This window comes from Sturnus vulgaris, chromosome 1 (assembly GCF_052056855.1).
Source record: "Sturnus vulgaris isolate bStuVul1 chromosome 1, bStuVul1.hap1, whole genome shotgun sequence".
Classification (NCBI taxonomy): Eukaryota; Metazoa; Chordata; class Aves; order Passeriformes; family Sturnidae; genus Sturnus; species Sturnus vulgaris.
The window spans coordinates 146,891,587-146,910,936 of record NC_142243.1 but is presented as its reverse complement, the minus strand read 5'-3'; the positions used below and the strand labels follow the sequence as shown (position 1 = coordinate 146,910,936).

General features: G+C 38.7%; 1 long non-coding RNA gene across 1 annotated transcript; it reads right to left on the bottom strand.

The window, feature by feature from the left end:
• Nucleotides 1–796: 796 nt before the first annotated feature.
• On the bottom strand, nt 797–18,195 carry LOC148225579 (uncharacterized). Its single transcript, XR_015808529.1, has 2 exons — nt 10,384–18,195; nt 797–9,568 (listed from the first exon to the last, which is right to left on the bottom strand). It is a non-coding gene; the product is annotated as an uncharacterized LOC148225579 (long non-coding RNA).
• Nucleotides 18,196–19,350: the final 1,155 nt, after the last annotated feature.

The following is a 19,350-nucleotide window of genomic DNA, read 5'->3' as shown; positions in this document are numbered from 1 at the left end:
ATGGAGACAACATTAATTTAAAGAAAAACAATCTGATTATATAGTGAAATATGTCAGACATAAGGAAATAAATTAAGGTTAAGATTTTTTTATCCCATTGGGATCAATTGTTTGGGAAAAAAAATTTGCATACTAAAAATTCATGGTACAATTAGAGATCATTTGTATGAGAAAGGGTACATGTTTTGCATAAACATTAATAGACATAGATATCTAGAATACGGAATTTTATAACTATGTGCCTGCAGATGTGAAGCTTTGATTAAGACACATCATATAAAAAAAACCAAGCAAAAGTATGGACATATCTTTTCATTTATGCAATTGAATCTGTTTAGACTAGTTTATCTAATTGATTTGAATTCATGTTGTGAATTATTGTGAAATTAATACGTTTGAGAATTAGAACACTTTAGATTAATAAACCAATTGAAAATTGAAGGCAGGCTGTATATCATGCACCCAAACATCTTCGCTTAAAATTACAGGTAAAAATTGCTGCATTCTAATATAGTAGCTATTATTTTGCTTTATTTTGAGTATTAAAAGACTTGTACCTATAGGCACCAATAAAAATTGCAGACATGTATCCAAAACAAATCAGAAAGATTCAACCTTCAGATGTTATGGACTTTTTTTAAGTCTTACATCTGTAACCCTGTGTTTGGAATTTTTGTTTTTAAATTTCAAGGATTGCAATGTATCCTCTCTGCAGACAGAACATTACAACACAAAAGTCAAGCCTTCACTTGCAAACCTGATTTTTTTTTTTTCACATGAAGAAGAAGAAGAAGAAGAAGAAGAAGAAGAAGAAGAAGAAGAAGAAGAAGAAGAAGAAGAAGAAGAAGAAGAAGAAGAGGAAGAAGAGGAATTATTTTCCTGGTATGAACAACCAATCCAGACTCTAAAATCCTCTTGCTAGATAAAAAGGCAAGTACTAAGATGTGACTGCTTTGCTTCTCAGTTGGAGTTTCTAGGTCAAATTTCATCAAGCCTGGTTCTTTTATGACAGTGTTGATGATATATCCTCACGTTATAGGCATGCCAAAATGCTGAAACACTGTGAAACCGATCAACTCTGCTATCACGAAAGAACTCAAACGTGTGTTTTTAATGTCAGGAAATTATATAATCACTCTCAGAGCTCTCTCATGATGAACTGACCCAATTTGAATGCAATGGTGATGTTCCTGAAGTTTGGATGGTTTCTGTTGAAAGGGAATTTCCACATTTGATAGCTCTGAAGCTGTTTATGCTGGGCTCAGCAGCCCTGTCTAGTTCACAGTTCTCCAAATTGCAACAAATCAAAAAATTACCCAAACATGACATTGGAACCTGTTGCAAAATATCAATTCCAAACTTCCCCAAACATGAAATAAGTTATTAGATCACTAGGCTGAGTGTGTTTATTATAAAGATCAGTCAAATTCGACAAGATTTGTCTTAAATCTTTTTCAGGGCCTTGTTTCTTTTAATTCAACACGAGTTTTATGCATATGTCCACTGTGACTTTTCTTCCAGTTCAGTTCACCTCTGTTTTTTCCCTTCTCATTCCAGTCCATGCGAATAAAACCTCAGGCTGCATCACTTTGTTTCATCTGGTTTCATAATGAAGGGAAAATTTTCACAGAAGTTAATACAATTTTCAACTCAGACTGATTAACCTAAAAATGAAATGTAAGTTTTTTTCATGAGAAGCTGCAGAAACTTGGGGGGAAAAAAAAGCACTGAAAAAAAACTGCTTTGAAGAAAAAGTTTGGAATGAACAGAAGAAATACTGTTTTGGGGTGTTTTTGCCCAGACAAAATAATCTCATTCCTAAATAATTTTAAGTTTAAAAAGAGAAACATATTTTTAAACATGAAATATACAGCCTATGAGGGTTTTGTTGTTAAAACAGGTCAATTATATAATGAAGAGTTTTACAATAAAATTCAGTTTAGTCTTAAAAGTGAGAAAGTTTTATTTAGCTTTTTGCTTTTTTTTTTTTTTTTTCTATTGAAAGTGATGAGTTCAGAAGCAATTTGCAAGTCTTGTACCTGTTGGTATTCCTCCCCAAATAAATATATAACTGAAAATTTTCAACCTGGTACTCGATGGCTTTGAAACTGAACAGGAGTAAATTAACCAGTTTAAAAAAACTTAAGTGTAACATAATTATCGATATGATCATATATCTTACCTTCACTTCATGATGCAGAAGAGATTCAGATGTAATATTACAGAATTAGTAGAACCCAGTAATCCAATCCATTCTATTTCAACTGGAGAAAGAAACTTCTCATCATAGGACTGTTGAAACATAGATTTTTTGTTTCACTGACCTGTAGCAAAGATGATGCTCCACTGTTACTCAATTTCTGTGAAGTGTAACTGACTGCAAAAATCAAAGCACTAAAACATGATGTTTAACAGTGGTGGTCTCTCGCTGTGGCCCGCACATATCACGACAACTGCACAATACACCACTGCCAAAATTGATTAAATACACACTGAACATTTTATCTCTGCTTCGGGTGAAATCAACCAGAAAAATACAGGTCTTTTCGTCTACTCCTGAGGTGATCAAAATCAGGTGAGAAAGCTCAGTTGGTCTCCAGGTCTCCCTGTAGAAATTAAACAGCCACTGGGGCTCTTGTGTAGGATAGAAGCAGAAAGTGGTCTTCACTGGGAAAGTTGGCTCAGGGCTCTTTGCAGACTAACATCTGCAAGATTAATTGTGCAATCTTTTAAGTGCCAAATACTACATTGACTGTCTGTACCCAAAGTCAGTCCAAGTCAGAAGATATGTGAAAAGATATCAGTCGAAACACTACTAAAATAAAATGCTCCCTGTGTGCACAAGCCTTCCCTCCGTGAGCCTTGCTAAGGAAGAGGATGGAACTACACACACCAGAAGAAAAGAATTCTAAACCATGTACACCTAAGAGAATCAGGATGTCTAAGCTTTTTCCACTGCTAGATGAGAGGATTTCTACCAGTAAAGACCTGTACCATAAAGTATAGAACATAGGGTCTTTACTCAAAAAGCAAAGAGCATGTAGAGATTTTAATCTGAACTGGGAATCATAATAAAATTCTCAATATTTTTTTCCAGAAAGAAGAGATACAATACAAATGGAAAATTTATTGCATTCCACTATGTTTTCATCAGCAGGGTCTGGCAACAATTCACTTCATAGAAGTTAGTACACTATTTCTTTTCTGGGCAGTTCTAAGCAATCTTAAAGACAATAACTTCAGTTAGCAAGGCCAAATATTTCTTCTTCTTCTTCTTCAGACATCGAGATCTTCCCCTGAAAGTAACGAATTTCGTTGAAAGCTTATGACTTCCATCTAAACGTTCATAAGAAAGAATAGTGAAGAATATGAGCATTTCACACCTAAACTCAAGCTGAGTGCCCAGGCTGTTTAGCACCTGAAACTTTATTGTCTGAGTGGATTTAGTACATTGAGTGATGGTAAGAATAAATTTATTTTCTTCTTAAAGCTTTAAATTATTTGTATTTCCTCCTTTTCTTATCGTTTTCTTTGACATTCGCACTAATGTAATTACTTCAACAGGTGACATGCTCAAATAGCAAAAATTTGAATAGGTACTGTGCATAATTAGAAGAGGAATGAGTTTGACCTTGCTGACATAAGGAAAAAGCCAGGAGAGCTATGGGTAGATACATACAGAAAAAATAGACAGACAGGTTGAATATAATTCTTAGCAGAGTAGTAGTTAAAAAATGGAGGTATGTGTTGCTGAATGACATGGCATAGGTCAAGATCAACCAAATAACATGGAACTCTGAAAGAAACAGGCATCAAAATGTCAAGTCAAATTAGTCACTGGAATCTGTTCTGCATAATGACTGGCTGTGACAACTGAGCACTTAAAAATGTAAATAAAAAGAAAACTTGCTACTCTGTAGGTCTTAAGGGTCTTAAGGGCTAAAAATACCTGTTTACCCAGCTTACAAAAAACAAATTACAGCTAATAAACAAGATTTAAAATAATTTATAAAGAATTAATTGGAGAAACAAGATGTTTTTGTCCTAGAAACCAGCACTTCTACTGATTCAAGGAATTTATATGCAAAGCCAGTCTTCTTTGTGACTTGCTGCCATGCTTCATTTGTTCTGTTGTGAACTGTGAGGTCCTGGTTTGTATTCTCCCATATACACATGCAGAAGTGCAAACACATTATTGCACACACCAAATGGGCAGTTACAAGTGCAATCATTTGTTGGCACAAAATTGGTCACATTGAGCACAAAACAAATCACAGTTCCTGTGCTATTACTTTGAAGCACTCATAAGCATACACATATGGCATGCAGAAATTAATTAATTTTCAAAAACTTCCTTGGATATTTTTTTCCCTATAAATGTACAAAATCTACTAATAGAGTATGTCATCTCTGTTCCCCACCAGTTTCCTGGATAGTTGCTCGGGAAAGTTGGGATAATATTAAGAAATTTGTATGGTTCCTGAATAAATCTCTTCTGCTAGATTAGCAGCTTTGCCATGGATTTTGTCTGGTATGGTTGTGGTAGAGAGTGGCTGCAGAGGTGGCTTCTTTGAGGACCTGGCAGAAGCTTCTCCTACATTTCACAGAGCCAGTGCTGAGCAGGTGGGGGCCCAAAGGAGACTCGTGTGACCCCAGGGGAAGCCCATGCTGGAGCAGGCTCCTTGCAGGACCTGTGGCCCCATGGAAGGAGGAGCCCACGCTGGAGCAGGTTTGCTGGCAGGACCTGTTAGCCTGTGGGAGACCCTGGCTGGAGCAGTTCATGCATAACTGTAGCCCATGGGAAGGAGACCCACACTGGAGAAGTCTGAGATGGACTGTCTCATACAGGGAGGATGCCCTGCTGGAGCTGGTGTGAGGAGCCCTACCCCGAGGAGTGGCAGAGAACACGTGTGATGAACTGGCCACAGTCCCCATAACCCATCCCTCTGCATCACTAGAGGAATGAGGAATGAGAGAAAATGAGGGGTCAAGTTGAGCCCTGGAAGATGGGAGGGATGGAGGGAAGGTGTTTTAAGCTTTAATTACTTATTATCCTACTCTGACTCGATTGGTAATAAATTTGTGTCTCTTTTGCCCATGGTAGAAACTGATAAATGTGCTTTTCCTGTTCAACCCTTGAGCTTTCTTTAATATTTTTTTCTTCCCTGTCCAGCTTTGGTGGGCTCTTGGTGTCCAGCCTGGGTCTACCCACCACAGCAGCAATGTTTCCAAAAGCTGAAGAAGAGTGAAGGTATTGATATTATGAGTTAGAAACAAACCTTTTAGTAAATGGCCTGGACTAAACACACAAATGCAGAAAGGGTAAAATCTTGTTCTCCAACACAGAAGCTAGAAAATATACAACACAATATCAAACAGTTTACTTTCCAAGAAATTAATATGAATATTATCTTTATTTGCAGATGCAGCAGTTCACACTCAGTGAGTTCCACTTGAAAAGCTGAAGTTTCCAATTGAAACACAGTCAAAGTTAACAGTTTATCTGTGGTCCCTTTTCAGGCTACTGTTATGAAATAAACAGCTGCACCCCAAAAGTGGATAACTGAGTAAATATTTCTAGAAATTATGTTTAAGTGTCTCAATTATTTGTCACTCAAGCAAAGTGCTAATAGGATCTTAACATCTATTGCAAATTTTTATCACTCTTGCAATAACAAATATATACAAACATCAAAAGAAATATTAAAGTACATACACATTAAATAGGAAACTAATTATAAAGACAGGAAGAAAGCAGGCCATTTTAGATGTTCAGTCAACATCATAGACAGAATGTTTTTTACTGGAAAAGAGAGGGAGAAATAAAGAGTAATCTATCAGTGATTGTCTACATTTCAATTTTTATTTGGTAGGGTCACGAGTTGCACATATAAGATTGCATATGCAGCAAGCTACATTTAGAACTCTTCCCCTTCATTCTCCCAAAAGATGTTGAAACACATACTGTCATCCATGACCTAGCAGAGCAGTGGTCTGAAAAAGAGAGGAATAATTAACATTGGAGAAATCAAATAATCTCATCCTGACTTCTCTGTATGAATCAACACACAACAGAAATCTCAGCAATGCAGAAAGTTGTGGAGCATCATAGAAAATCTTAATAGAAAAACCTTTGTCCCCAGGCAAGATTATTTGCAGACTTTACAGTCATATGCTCCCATGGAGAAGTGAATAATGTCATGAAAACCCAGATCTTTCTGTTTCTGATGCCACAAGATCGTGCAAATAATGGACTCTATATTGGGCAGGAAGAGTCTATGTAAAAATGAGCATATTTGGCAACTTTGGTAAAGTTGTGTATGCAATTAAATCATACCAGCCACTCAAACACCATTTTTACCATAGCCACGGCAACATGTAGATTTGAGAAAAACCAGGAACAGGACATAATGTGCTCCAATATAGGGGCTCTTCCTTGTTGTCTTCTTTTCCTTCTGGTTCAAGCAATTAAAACCAGCATTGGTCTGACCCTGCTATGTTTGTTTACGTTGAGAGCTGAAACTTCCACCTGAATTTGGTCTGCTTGGCCTTGTACATTGAGAAAGCCCATAATTAAAGCTCAACACCTTCTGCGTCATTCTTTGAAACTTTCATAAATTTTAGTGCTGGATTTTTGTATGAGGCATGTTTTTCTTTTGCCTAATAATCCCTTTAAGCCACAACCCCAGGAGCCTATTCATTGTCAGCACCATGCAGGACAATGGAAAAAAGAAGCCTTAGTTTTAACCAAATGCTGGTCCATGGAACCAAATGGGGAGCAAAGCCAGCTATGCGACCCCATGCAGGCTCCTATTGTTGACTCTAACCCTCTGCAAGTTGTCCAGATCCTCTTTCAGTACAATGCACTAGCTAATAGAATTGGTGAAACCTAATCCAGATATGCTCATGGTCTGAGATAACCCGAGTATCAGTTGTGTGCCTTGGTTCTCACACTATCCCTGATTTTTTCATAAATTTCATAACTGTTATTTATTCTTGGGATTTCTTTTGCTGTGAAGAAATTAGTTCCCTTCAGAACAAAGCCTGGGTGTGCCTGTGGGTCCAGACAGTTTGTGGGAGGGACTCTGCTGGAATGGCATTGAACAAGTGTGCTGTCCTCCAAGTTGTCCCAGAAAACTCTGCATGTTCATTCCTGCTCTTATGAAGCACCCCAGGGCATAAAATACATGCCCTCAGCAGTATGCCATGAAAAGAGAACTTTACTTGACTCCAGGAACCAGTTAAAACATTCCTCACAATTTGAATGGAAAAGCATCACAAAATATTGTGAGAATATTACAACAATAATAGCAGATGCACTTAGCAGTGTTGAATTTAACTACTAATTCCACAGCTTTCCCTTATCTCATTAAAAGCTCATGTTTTGGCACTAATGCAGCCTATGCAATGAAGCAGCTGAGCAGAGGTGGCCAGGTCTCAGTGGTCAAAGAGCAGGATGAGAAAATCCACATGATTAACATGAATATGCAGAAATACTAAGCAAATGCCTAGGCTGAAATGTATTTGAATACTTCTGAATTCCTTGAAAGACAACCAAAAGCCCCTCATCAAACTCTGATCTCATATCACTTTCACTGTTGTGAAACTGTATTGACTCTGCTGGCTTGATCTCCAAATGCATGCCAGTGTAAATAAGAGAAGATTCTGGCCCAGGGCTTTTTGCTCCATGTGGCTTGGCAAAATTACAAGATAGCTGTTGGAAATGAAGGCTTGAGGAACACTATGCCCAGGCTGTATCCTTCAGGCTCTGCAAGGGACAGAAACACTCTGAGAATTACAGGTTATACCACAAAAGAAGTAGACCTACAAAAAACATTTTCCCTGAACTTTTCCCCTGCATCATCTATCAACAGAAAGGGTTAGACAGGAACATTACTGTGGTGGAGATTTGCAAGAGAGCTTCCTGAAAAACCCCAAACGAACTACTAAAATATAAGTGACAGGACCATGCCAAACTTGCATATAGGTAAAATCATCTGACCGCATTGAAAGTATGGGCTTTTGTGGGGTGACAGAGGAATTCCCAGGGAGTCAATGAGCTGCAATGAACACAGGCAAAGGAGATGGATTTAACAAACACAGCTTTGAGAAAAACGGAAATCTTTGGGTTTTAGTCTGCTGGAAGCCTTTGGGTGGGACTGGATCTAACCATCCTCTAAACCTGATTTCACCCGTGCCTCCTAAAATTGTTGTGTTCTTGATTCTGGAATAATAATTAGAAAAACATATATATCACCAGATTTTAACATGACACATGCATGCAATTTTAAAACTGTCTGAGAGTGGGAAAAAGAAAACCTTACTCTTTCAACTCCTAGAGAAAAGATACAGGATTTTGCTTCAATTGCTACTCAACCACTGCAGAGCCTGGCATTCAGAAGTCTTTCTAACTTTGCAAGTTTTTGCTTTGACCCATAACAACAACCCTTATCATTGTCTCTACCTGAACAAGAAGTTATGTCACTATCTGTAACCATAACAGCAGCAACAGGAGTAGGCAATCGAATTTTCTGGATTAAATGTATCCATCAGCAGGCATTGCTAACAGCTGAAATGTTGCTGTAAAGAAAAACTTAGGAAAGGAGGACAGATTTAGATTTTTATGGTCGTCATATCTTAGTAAGAGGTGTCTCTTTGTCTTTCAAAACCACAATAATATAGATAGAAACAGTGTATGAGTCTGATTAACTTTTTACTAACTCAGTCACCTGAGCAGCACATAAAAATAAGGTTGAGAGATATTTCACATCAAAAAATCATCAAGTACTGCGTTCTTAAAGTTTTTGTGGATTTCATTTCAGAATCATATTTTGTATTATTTTTCCCTATCTTTCTACTATTTAATTGTCTGTAAAACTTAATTTAACTAAAGTTTTAAAATGGTTTTGTTATCACAGTGAAGCTCTCTTAGTGACTGGTTAGAAAATAGATGCAATGAGCTGAAACATTGCTAAAAATAAGAAATCGAATCATAATGATCAGCTGGTCATTTTTTGAAATTACTTTTTGTTTTCTAGGCAGCATTTTAAGTAGTGACATAAAATGTATATATATTCAACATCTTCTCACAGAAAAAATATATTCACAAATTTTTTAAATTAATTTGTTTAGCATTCTTACTAACAGTCTATCAACTTCCTCAAGGAATTATTTGTGCAAGGCTTCCCTAAATAGGCAACAAGGATATTATCAAATCACTTTGGAAAAATGTTGTAGATAAGGGAGGTAACAAAAAGATTAACCATTTCAATAATCTTTAACCAGGATCATAACTTATTAGTCAATATGGCTCTTGTATTGCACTGATAGGCTATCCTAGAGACACAGAAGGAACATTCCTCTTCAGTCACGCCACACTTACATCAGCAGATCTACCCAAGTAATCTTTTTTTCCACACCTTAGATACTTAATATCTCCCACATATATTGTTGAATGCAGTTCTTCTATTTTATCTCCATGATTTCTCAGAGCCTGTTTGAGTGGCCACAAGCCACCTGCTGCTCGAGCCATTGCCTTGGTCCATCAGAGCATACAGACACGATGTTTCTGTGAGATGAGGGGGAATAGCTGAACTGAGAAAGTAAATAGCAGCAACACTCACAGAGTGGGTGCATAAAAAATAACAACTAGAGACACATTCTGATTTGGCCTCCAGGTCTTTCCACCATAATTGGCCTACTGTGGGTGGTGTACTCAAGTCAGAGGCAGTTTTGTACCTGCTTTATGTATTATTAAAAATACATATAACTAGTTCAGTTAAGAGCATTTACAGTATAAAGCTATTGATTTTGGATTTTCTTTTTTTACATTGGATATCGAATATCCAATATCTGGATATCAAATATCCAGAACCCACTTCACAGTGGAACAGAACCATCTTTTCCCAAAATGTCATTCTGTAGTTCTCAGAAGGAGGCGATTTTGGCTTTCCCCAGCCTCATTTGCATTTACAACCTGTGGTCATGTTTCATATTGAAAACATGTAACAAAGCTATACCACAGCTGAGAATACTTGTCTACATTATGTCCCATTCCTCAAAGTTCAAATATTATCTCACATCTAGTCTGACAATATTTTCCCCATAACAGAGGCATCATTATCTACACAGCTTGTCCCGTTCCAACTAGTAAAATATTGTTATGTATATATATAAAGTCAAACCTCAGTGCTGAGGTTAAAGTTATCTCATAGGCATTCACAAATGAGTAGGACTTCATATAAATAATAACTGAATTCAGTCTCAAGAAACAGATATTAATCTCAGTCTGGTAAAAGTGCTGACAATCTTCTCCCAAAGTAACTAGGTTAAACCCATGAAGACAAAAGAGCACAGAAAGTGGAGGGAAAAGGTAGCACTAACCAGTAGATGGTTGACACAGTGTACTTCTCTGGTCTTCTTCAAATCATGATAGACTCCACTAAAACCCAGCTGCCCTTTCAACAAAAGATTCATCAGACCAAGCAGGATGTTCTTTGGTTTCCTGTTGCCTCTGCTACTGCTACTCTTTGGGAAAGGAGCTGTCCAGCAAGATATTGGAATATCTTTAAAATCAGTCCAAAAAAGAGATTAAAAGCAACCAGGGAAAGCTTTAAGCTAGCTGCAGACATTATCAAGAGAAGATAAGTGAACATAAGATTCTTGTTTTCTTAGGTGAGGCATCTGTATCATGCTAAAGGTGAACTGATCAATTTGTCTCCTCAGACAGATAAACTAAAAAAGAGAGACTCAAAAAGCTCATATGAGTGATTTTTTTCACATTCACGACAGATACACATGAAAATGCTAAGTCATGTCCAGTGTTGTTTGTTGTTGGAATGATGATGCAAGGTTAGTGACTCACTGTGGTCCATCTGTGGATACAGAACAACAATTATGTTACCAGAGCATCCTAAATTCTTGTTCATTGTCTTAAAAACAGGAATGGAAGACGAGGAACCCCAGTATATGGGAATATTAAGGGACTGATTGACATTCATTAAAGTCAGGAAGGAGGAGATACATCTCACTGGAGTGTGGACTTCTATATCTAAACTTCTGGCCATGAGCTTTCTTCATAATCAAAAGAGGAATAGCCTGTAAACGAAGAAGACTTTAGGTATAGCACCCCTTATCATAGAGAAGGCAGAAGCTTTTGACCAGATCAATCACACTCTCAACTTTATTGTCTCTATTGGATTTGACTACAATAGGATAACTATCTCAGACACAAAGTTATAGTGTGCATATCAAAAGATAGATAAGGTAATTTCCACCAGGGGATTTCATGTGTACTGTCAGAATCTGCTTGGGAAAAAAATGGTAAAAAAAGATGAAGAAATGAGTCAAAGCAAAAGAAATATTAAGATAAGAAACAAATATCTTAATTATTATCTGCTGGTGAATTTATTTGCTTATTTGGATTGTTTTCTATTTTACCATTCCTTCCTTGACAAGGCTGTGTTCTAAGAGGTAAATCTTATGTCAGGGGAATATTTCTAAGATATGTGATGAAAAGCACAGTGATCCAAGTCATAGATAGAGACCAGTCTGCAAGATCCTAAAGGCTTCCAGAGTATGTTAACCCAGCTAAAGCAGCATAGGCACTATTGAAAATAAACATTACTATAACCTCCTGTTGCTGGTTGATTTCTTTTTTTTCTTGGCATTGGCACTATAATAATTCCCTCCTCTTCATTTGATTAATCACAAAGGGCAATATTTTCATGCCTGGAACCAGGCCATATTTTTAATGTATGTTTTTATGATATTTACACAGCAGTTGGAATTAGAGAAGATCGTCATTAGAGCTCCATTCCTGCATTCTATCAGATAAACAAAAAATTATCTGGGTTGATTAGGTTCACCTTGACAAAGGGGTCAATGTCTGAGGCTTCATCTGGCAAATTCATAACCACAGACCACAAGGGGAATATTTGTTAGTAATTAACTTGAACTAGTTTCTGGAATAGGAATTTAAGGCCTTTACTTTGGTATTGTTTATCAGATTAGGCATCTAAATTTCACTGATTTCTCAAAGAGGTGAGCATGCAGAATGAACAGTGTTACTGCAGTGTTTTCCTTGGAATATGAACTGTGGGTTTGTGACTGCTAAACAGTCAGCTGTACGGATTCCTCAAACCACTCTCATGGTCAGTCTGAAATGATTCTCACCCACTATTACTGGCAAAAACATAAATAGCCATGAAATTAAAAATATCTATCGATCCATAACCTGAAAAAAGTTGGGTAATTCCCCTGAACCTTGCTACATTAAGTTAACCAAACAGTAACAGAATTTGCTTATAGTTTACCAAATCTTAATATGCCAAAAAAATTAGTTAGATATTCCTCCTTCACTGGACAGGAAAGAAAATTCACATTCATAAGCACATATATATATATATATATATATATAAATACATGTATACGCCCATTCTTACATACCTTCTTTACCCAGAAGATATTTTGTTTAGACTGAGAGTGAGCCATCATATGAGAGCACCATCAGCTATTTCCAAGTTCTTATGAAGGTTCATAGTATTTTCTGATTGTCTGCACTAGAGGGAAGATCTATCCCTGAGAGTGAAAGGAAACCAGGAAACAGTTTTGGTGATGGATTAGTCTTAAATTCCAAGCTGCCAAAAAAAGTGCATTGGTTATAAAATTGCATAAGCCTGTATGTGTTCTGAGAGCAAGAAACCTGACTTCCTTTCTGTGCTGATTTCTCAGCCCACAAGCTGTTTCCTTAGTCAAACCAGCTTATGACAGAACTCTAAGTGTCTCTCAGAACAGACCGTGGGACAGTTTTACACATGGAGCCATCGTGTTACTGTACTTTGGCAGCCAATGGCTTTCACCTCCTGCATTCAGCACCTTCCCAGACTGAGTTGTTAACAGTTGAGTTGCTGTGTGAAATTCTGACAATCATTTGTAAAAAGCAGAAAAAATTATTTTTTTTTTTAAGATGGAGCCTAGCTGGATTTTAAGGTGTTCTTATACCTGCCTTCATTGCTGTCCTGAAATTGATTAAAAAACTCAAGTGAAATGACCAAAACCGGAGGACCATTGGATCAGACAGGATTAGAAAGGCCTAGGACCCATTTGACTTTCATTATTTCCTAGTACCTTGATCCACATAGTGTGCCTAGAGGATGTAAAAAGCTTTGTAAAAATATGGCTTCTTTATCATTCCTGGATTGTTTCCTGCAACGAATATTAGCAGCTGACTATGATCTTTCCTCTTGGCAATATTCACCTAAATGAGTGTCTGCTCACAGGTCTACTGGCAGAAATCCAAGGTAATGTCACTAAACCAGAGGGGGATATTTAGCTCTGTTCCTTGAACTTCACTGACTTTGGGGACTTGTATCAGTAACTCAGGGCGTAGACCAAACACTCTTCCCTCTTTTCAGATGGACTCTAGGACCACTGAATTCAAATTTGATGCATAGCCATGTCATCATTTGAAAAGCATCCTAGCTGGAGAAACTTGATCAGGTTGCTGATATTTCTTCAAATAATAATCCTTTCTTGAGAATTTTTTCTTCATACCAGTGGCACATACTCCCCTCTAATGTGTGGGCTGCTGAAGGTATTAAATCAAAAGTCAATATAAAGAGCATTTTTCTATAAAATATTTAAAAATTGAAAAACATAAAGTTCTGGGAACAAAAGCTGGAAGATGATTTAATGTACGGGACATCTAAATGAGTAAATAGGCAAGAATCACTCGGACATGATCCCTGCACGGAAAACAGTGGCCACAGTGATTTAAATATGTACAGAAGATACACAGAGAAATATTGGGCAAGGTAACCTGTAGAAAACATTTCTGAAGGGAAAATCACTGTTGAATTATTAGTGTCTCCAATTTCAGTGCCAGATTTCCCACAGAGTTCAGGGCATGCAAGCCTTCTGTCCTATCCTTGAAGGTCACAGATTGTCACAAACTTAATTTTTCATTATGTCATCCAACCTAGTAATGACAGTATCTAAAAGTTTCTAAAGTTCTTCCTTAAGGTTGCATAAGTAAATAACAACCTGATGGAATTTGGAGGAGTAATAGTTTTACCACTTTCATGTAGATTTTTTCTGTCGCACAAGGGAAGTGTCACAAATCAGTTTCTGTATTAAGAGTGAGTGAATACAAACACCACACGAGGAGGAAATCTCAGTATTATTCCCCTTGCTTTGCTCTAAGCAAGCCTCAGGAAGCTATCCACTCTGTTGTAAAGGTTTTTGTGAGAGCCACACAGGTCATCACATCAGAGGGAAAAACCCTCTTTGTGCGATAGGTTTTGCTACTGCAGTTCATCTGCCTGCATGTTTGATCTGCTGCTCTGTTTAATTTTCCTGGAATGGTCTTGCCAGGAATGTACTCACACTGTTCAGAAATTCATTTCTCCTGGCCTTTTTGATACATGTGACTCATTTCCTTTCCACAGTGACATCTCTTGTCAGAAGTGTCAGCAGAAATAAAGAAGTTATCTTGGATCACCAGTGATTTGCATATCTCTGTTAATCATTTAACCCTGAAAATCTAGACAAAATATTCAAAATATTAATCAGCTTCAGTGGGATTTGTTGCTCTTTGCTGAACAAAGATGTTTCAATATCTTTGAAAATCAGGCCAATCTGGGGAACCAAACTACAGACATGAGAGCCCATGTTTGGGTTTCAGTTCTTCAAGTTCTGGCCTTCCTTAATTTTAACAGAGAAAAAAAAAAAAAAAAAGGGAAAAACCAATAACAGTGCATTTTGCCCAGAAACGATTGCAGTATCAGTTCAGTAATGAGAGACATTGTCAACAGGCCACTAAGCTGACCCAGTATAATTCCAGCTTAGTTGATTGGCATTTAATAGCTTTGATGATCATTTGCTGAAAGTTTGCCATGTTATCTGTGTGCCATGCTGCCTTGTACCCAAGGTGCACAAGTGTTTCTAAGGCTCACCTTCTAGGAGGAAAAAAAAAGAAATTACAAATTTCCTGTCGTTTCCAATAAATGCAATCTGTGCAAGACTGAGGGCAATAAATGCAATCTGTGCTGCTCTGGTCCGAAAACAAGAGGACAAAGACTCGATCTACACCAGGGGAGTTTGAGGCTGGGCAGCAGGAGGAATTTCTTCATGGAAGGAGTTGTCAGGCAATGGAATGGGCTGCCCAGGGTGGTGGTGGAGTCACCATCCCTAGAGGAACAATTTAGCGCCATGGTCCAGTTGACAAGGCAGTGATTGGTCAAAGATTGACCTCAATGATCTTTTCAAATCTAAATGATTCTGTGATTCTGTGGTGCAGCAACAATGCTGCTGTTAATATCCTGATCAAGAAGACTTCATGAAATCCTTTCCTACTCAACATTTCTATTATTCTCATGATCATGATATTTCTGTTTTCCCTTCCAATCGTAAGAAAATCCAGGGAGAAATAAAGTCATGCAAAAGCTCTTTGGGCTATGTTTTTCCTATGCACATGAAAGTGGAATGAGTATGATATCACTGGAGCAGGGAGCTGAGAAAAATTCAGACCCAGGGATGCTTCACACCATATATTCCCATCATGTAAGGATTTGATCAGTGTACCCTACATTTGTGTCTACATCACTGTCCACATGCACAGGCAGCTCACCTTACCTCTCTCTGTGTCCCTGGTAGCTGACACGTGTGCTCTGAGGCTTACCCAAAGGGACAGAGAGGATGGAGTAAAGCCGATCAGAGCTGTCCCCCTTGACTTTGTTTTAGTCACAGCTAATACATGATGCAGCTTTGTGGGACTCTCCTCGTTCTCTCCATTTTTTCCCCAGAGTCCTTTGGTCATACAATCATTCCAAGAGACGATAAAGGCAGATACATAAAGGCACAGTTAGGAAGGGGTAGTGTGTCCTCCAGCTGCTTTGCCCAGATATATATTTTCCCCACACAGTTTGCTCCTCTAGGCATGGTGGAATACACTTTGATTTCCCATCCTTTCTGAACTCATTATCATCTGAACACAGTGACATTGGCACAAATTAACACCTCATATCCATTTCTAATGAAGAGAAAATATACCAGGTGGACATTAAAAAAAAAATCAATTCCCATGATAAAGCCAAGGATATTAAAAAGAGAAAGAAATACAAAGATTACTGAGCGCAGCTCTGCTACAGCAGCAGACAGAGTGGCAGCCAGCCATTGTTCCAAAAGGCAGCATCAGCACCAAGAATCAGATGACTAAGCTCCTGATGAATGAAATATTTTTACTATGCTGAAAAAATTCTGGCATTGCAGGAGGACTCAGGATAAAGGTTGCAATTTTGAAGAGCCTTTCTGAAGGACATCATCAGATAACCTTCTGGTACAAGAAATTCCAGTATCCTGAAGAGAAATGATGGTTCTGGGTTTCAACAGATGTAAAAGGGTACAGGCTTAAATTAAATGGACTTGATGAGAACACATGTGAATAGTATTCTCTACTAAATGTCACCAATGTTGCTTCAAGACACAAGATGCAACGCTGGTCAGGATTCAAGCTGGCTTTGAAAAGGCAAGAGAGCCTGGGTATCCCTGAGTCCTGCAAACAAAGAAATGGCTGCAGCATCCTAAAGTGTTACTCCCTGCTCAGCTGCTCATTACCCCTCTGCTGAAGGCTGAGGAGAACTGGAAGGCAGCAAGGTGCCTACAGCTCAGCTGCTGTCATTCATAGCTGATGGCCCTGAACAAACCCCCTTCATCACAGAACAGGGGAGTGATGAATTCTCAAAAGCAGGTTCAGCAGTGCTCACATCCTCACTTGTCTGGCTATCACAGCTGCCTTCTGATACCCAGTCCAGAGGAAATGTAAGTATCTGCCTTGCATTGATGTGTCATGGACGTACCCTTTTTGGGTACACAATGCATAAGTCATTGCTGGCAGTGGGACCCCATGCCCAGCAAAAAGAAGACAGGGGCTAGATGAAGATTGTTGAGGGGGGCATTCATAAGCCAATGCCATTCATAAGTCTCATAGTGTCAGCACCATTTGATTAAACTGGAATTACAGAAAGCTATTTCAGCTCACTGTTACAAAAATGAAAGACAGAAACAGAAGGAAATTAGATCTTCTATGCTCATATATAGTCATACCTACATACATATGTCTGTGCAGAAAAATTAAGTCTATATTGTTAAGAAAATGCTACCAAAGAAAAGTTTAATAGTATGAACTAAGCTTTAAAAGGATTTGTGGGGTTTTGGTGGTTTTATTTTTTTTTACTTCTGGGAAACAGCTTCTGATCTAGAACCACTTCACTGAAATACACAAAATTTTCCCTCTAATCTTACATATTTTAATCTGTGAGCTAAAAGGTTTGCAATGTTACTGAAAAAAAGAGGGGTTTTTTTAAACTTACTGTGCTGCATTCTCTGAGAAGAGTTGTTGGAAATGTTTTTTAGAACAAACCTTCCCTTCAATACAGCCTAGCATGTGGATGGGTTAGGTATCAACCTGGTTCTGGAGGAAACAACAAATTTAGGGCTGAGGAACTCATATAATTCCAACACAAAGACCTAATTCCATTCAAAAATCAAACTTAGTCACAGCCTTGTCTCCAACCCAAGTTTGCTCTTGTACCTGGAAACCAGGATATCTGCTCTACTGATGAATGAAGCTGTAGGGTAATAGAATCACAGAATGGTTTGGGTTGGAAGGGACCTTGAAGATCCAGCCTTGAAGTTCCAGCCCCCCTGCCATAGGCAGGGACACGTTCCACTAGACCAGGCCTTGAACACTGCCAGTGGTAGGACATCCACAATTCTGGGCAGGCTGTTCAGGGTCTCACCACTCTCACAATAAAGAATTTCTTCCTAAACTCTAATCTAAACCTACCTTTTGTTTTAGATTGAAGCAATTTTAAATGGTGTAAACAAAGTTGGAATCAGATCTGGAGGTTTAAATTTGTGCTCATTCCCTAGCAATTCTGTTCTTTTTTTATGAAAACTGGGTAAGTCCAAGCAGTACTGGGTTTCTTGCATTAAATACCAAACCCAAAATCCAAAGCTTGGGTGGGTACACAGCATCTACAAACCCTTCATTACCAGTGCTGTGAAGCTTTGAAGCTCCGCTGTGCAACTATTAACTGATCTTGTTTAACAAACAGTGCTCCAGTGTGTTCTTTGTGGCTGAACAGGTGATGATTTTCTCTTTGCTGCCACCAGTCAAGGACTTTCCACTACCACGACCCAGGCTCCAGTTCTGGGATCAGAGGTCCAGGCTGTAGCAGGGGAAAACATAAATGTTATCTCCATTGATTTCTAGTTCAAAGAAAGCTTTTTGCTTTCACACTTTGAAAAACACCGACTATCAGACCATCTCACAGCCAGGTTAATAGTGGGCTTTGTTTTATTTCATGGCTAACACGATTGTTATGTTTTGTGTTTGCAGGAATAGAAACTGCTTAAATGGCAGTTGCCTCTCTGTATAGTCTAAATTCCTTTCCAAGTCTGTAGCCTGCTTATACTGATGGGATTGTTTTCGCTGATTTACAGACTTTAAAACAAACTCTTAGGTCCAGTTTTTCCTTACAGATGAAAGCAATTATATACATCAGGCTACTGTATAGTGATGAAGGGTAGTAAGTTATTTTGCTTACTTTCAAAGAAGATGTCTTAGGTAAGCTTGGGAAGTGTGTCTTGGGTAAGTGGACAGAGAGCTTGACTGAGAGCTGGCAGAATGGCAGAGCTCAGGGTTGTGGGCAGTGGTGCAGAGTCCAGTTGGAGGCTTCTAGCTGGAAATGTCTCCAGGGCCAGAACTGGGTCCAATCTCATTCATCCCATTCATCAGTGGCTGGACAAAGGGACAAGTGGACTGTCAGCAAATCTGCTTTGCTGACCATGGAAGAATGGGAGGGGTGGTCTGGAGTGAGGTCTGGACAGACTGGAGAGCTGGGCAGAGAGCAACATAAGGCAGGTCAACAAAGACACGTGCAGGGTCCTGCACCTGGAGAGGAATAACCTCAGGCACCAGAAGCAGCCCTTTGAAGGACCTGGGAGTCCTGGTGGACAAGAAGCTGTCCATGAGCCAGCAGTGCCCCTGTGGCACTCGATGGGATCCTGGAGGAGCATTTCCAGCAGGACAGAGAGGTGATCCTGCCTCTCTGCTCTGCCAGTGAGGCGTCAACTGCTGTGTCCAATTCTGGACTCCACAGTTCAAGAAAGACAAGAAACTACTGAAAAAGGTCCAGTGGAGGGCTATAAAGACAATTAGAGGACTGCAGCACCATTAGTGGAGTGGAGCATCTCTCCTACCAAAAAGAAAGGCTGAGAGAGCTTTTAGCCTGGGCCTGTTTAGCTGGTAGAGGGACGACTGAGAGAGAACCTCATCCATGCACACAA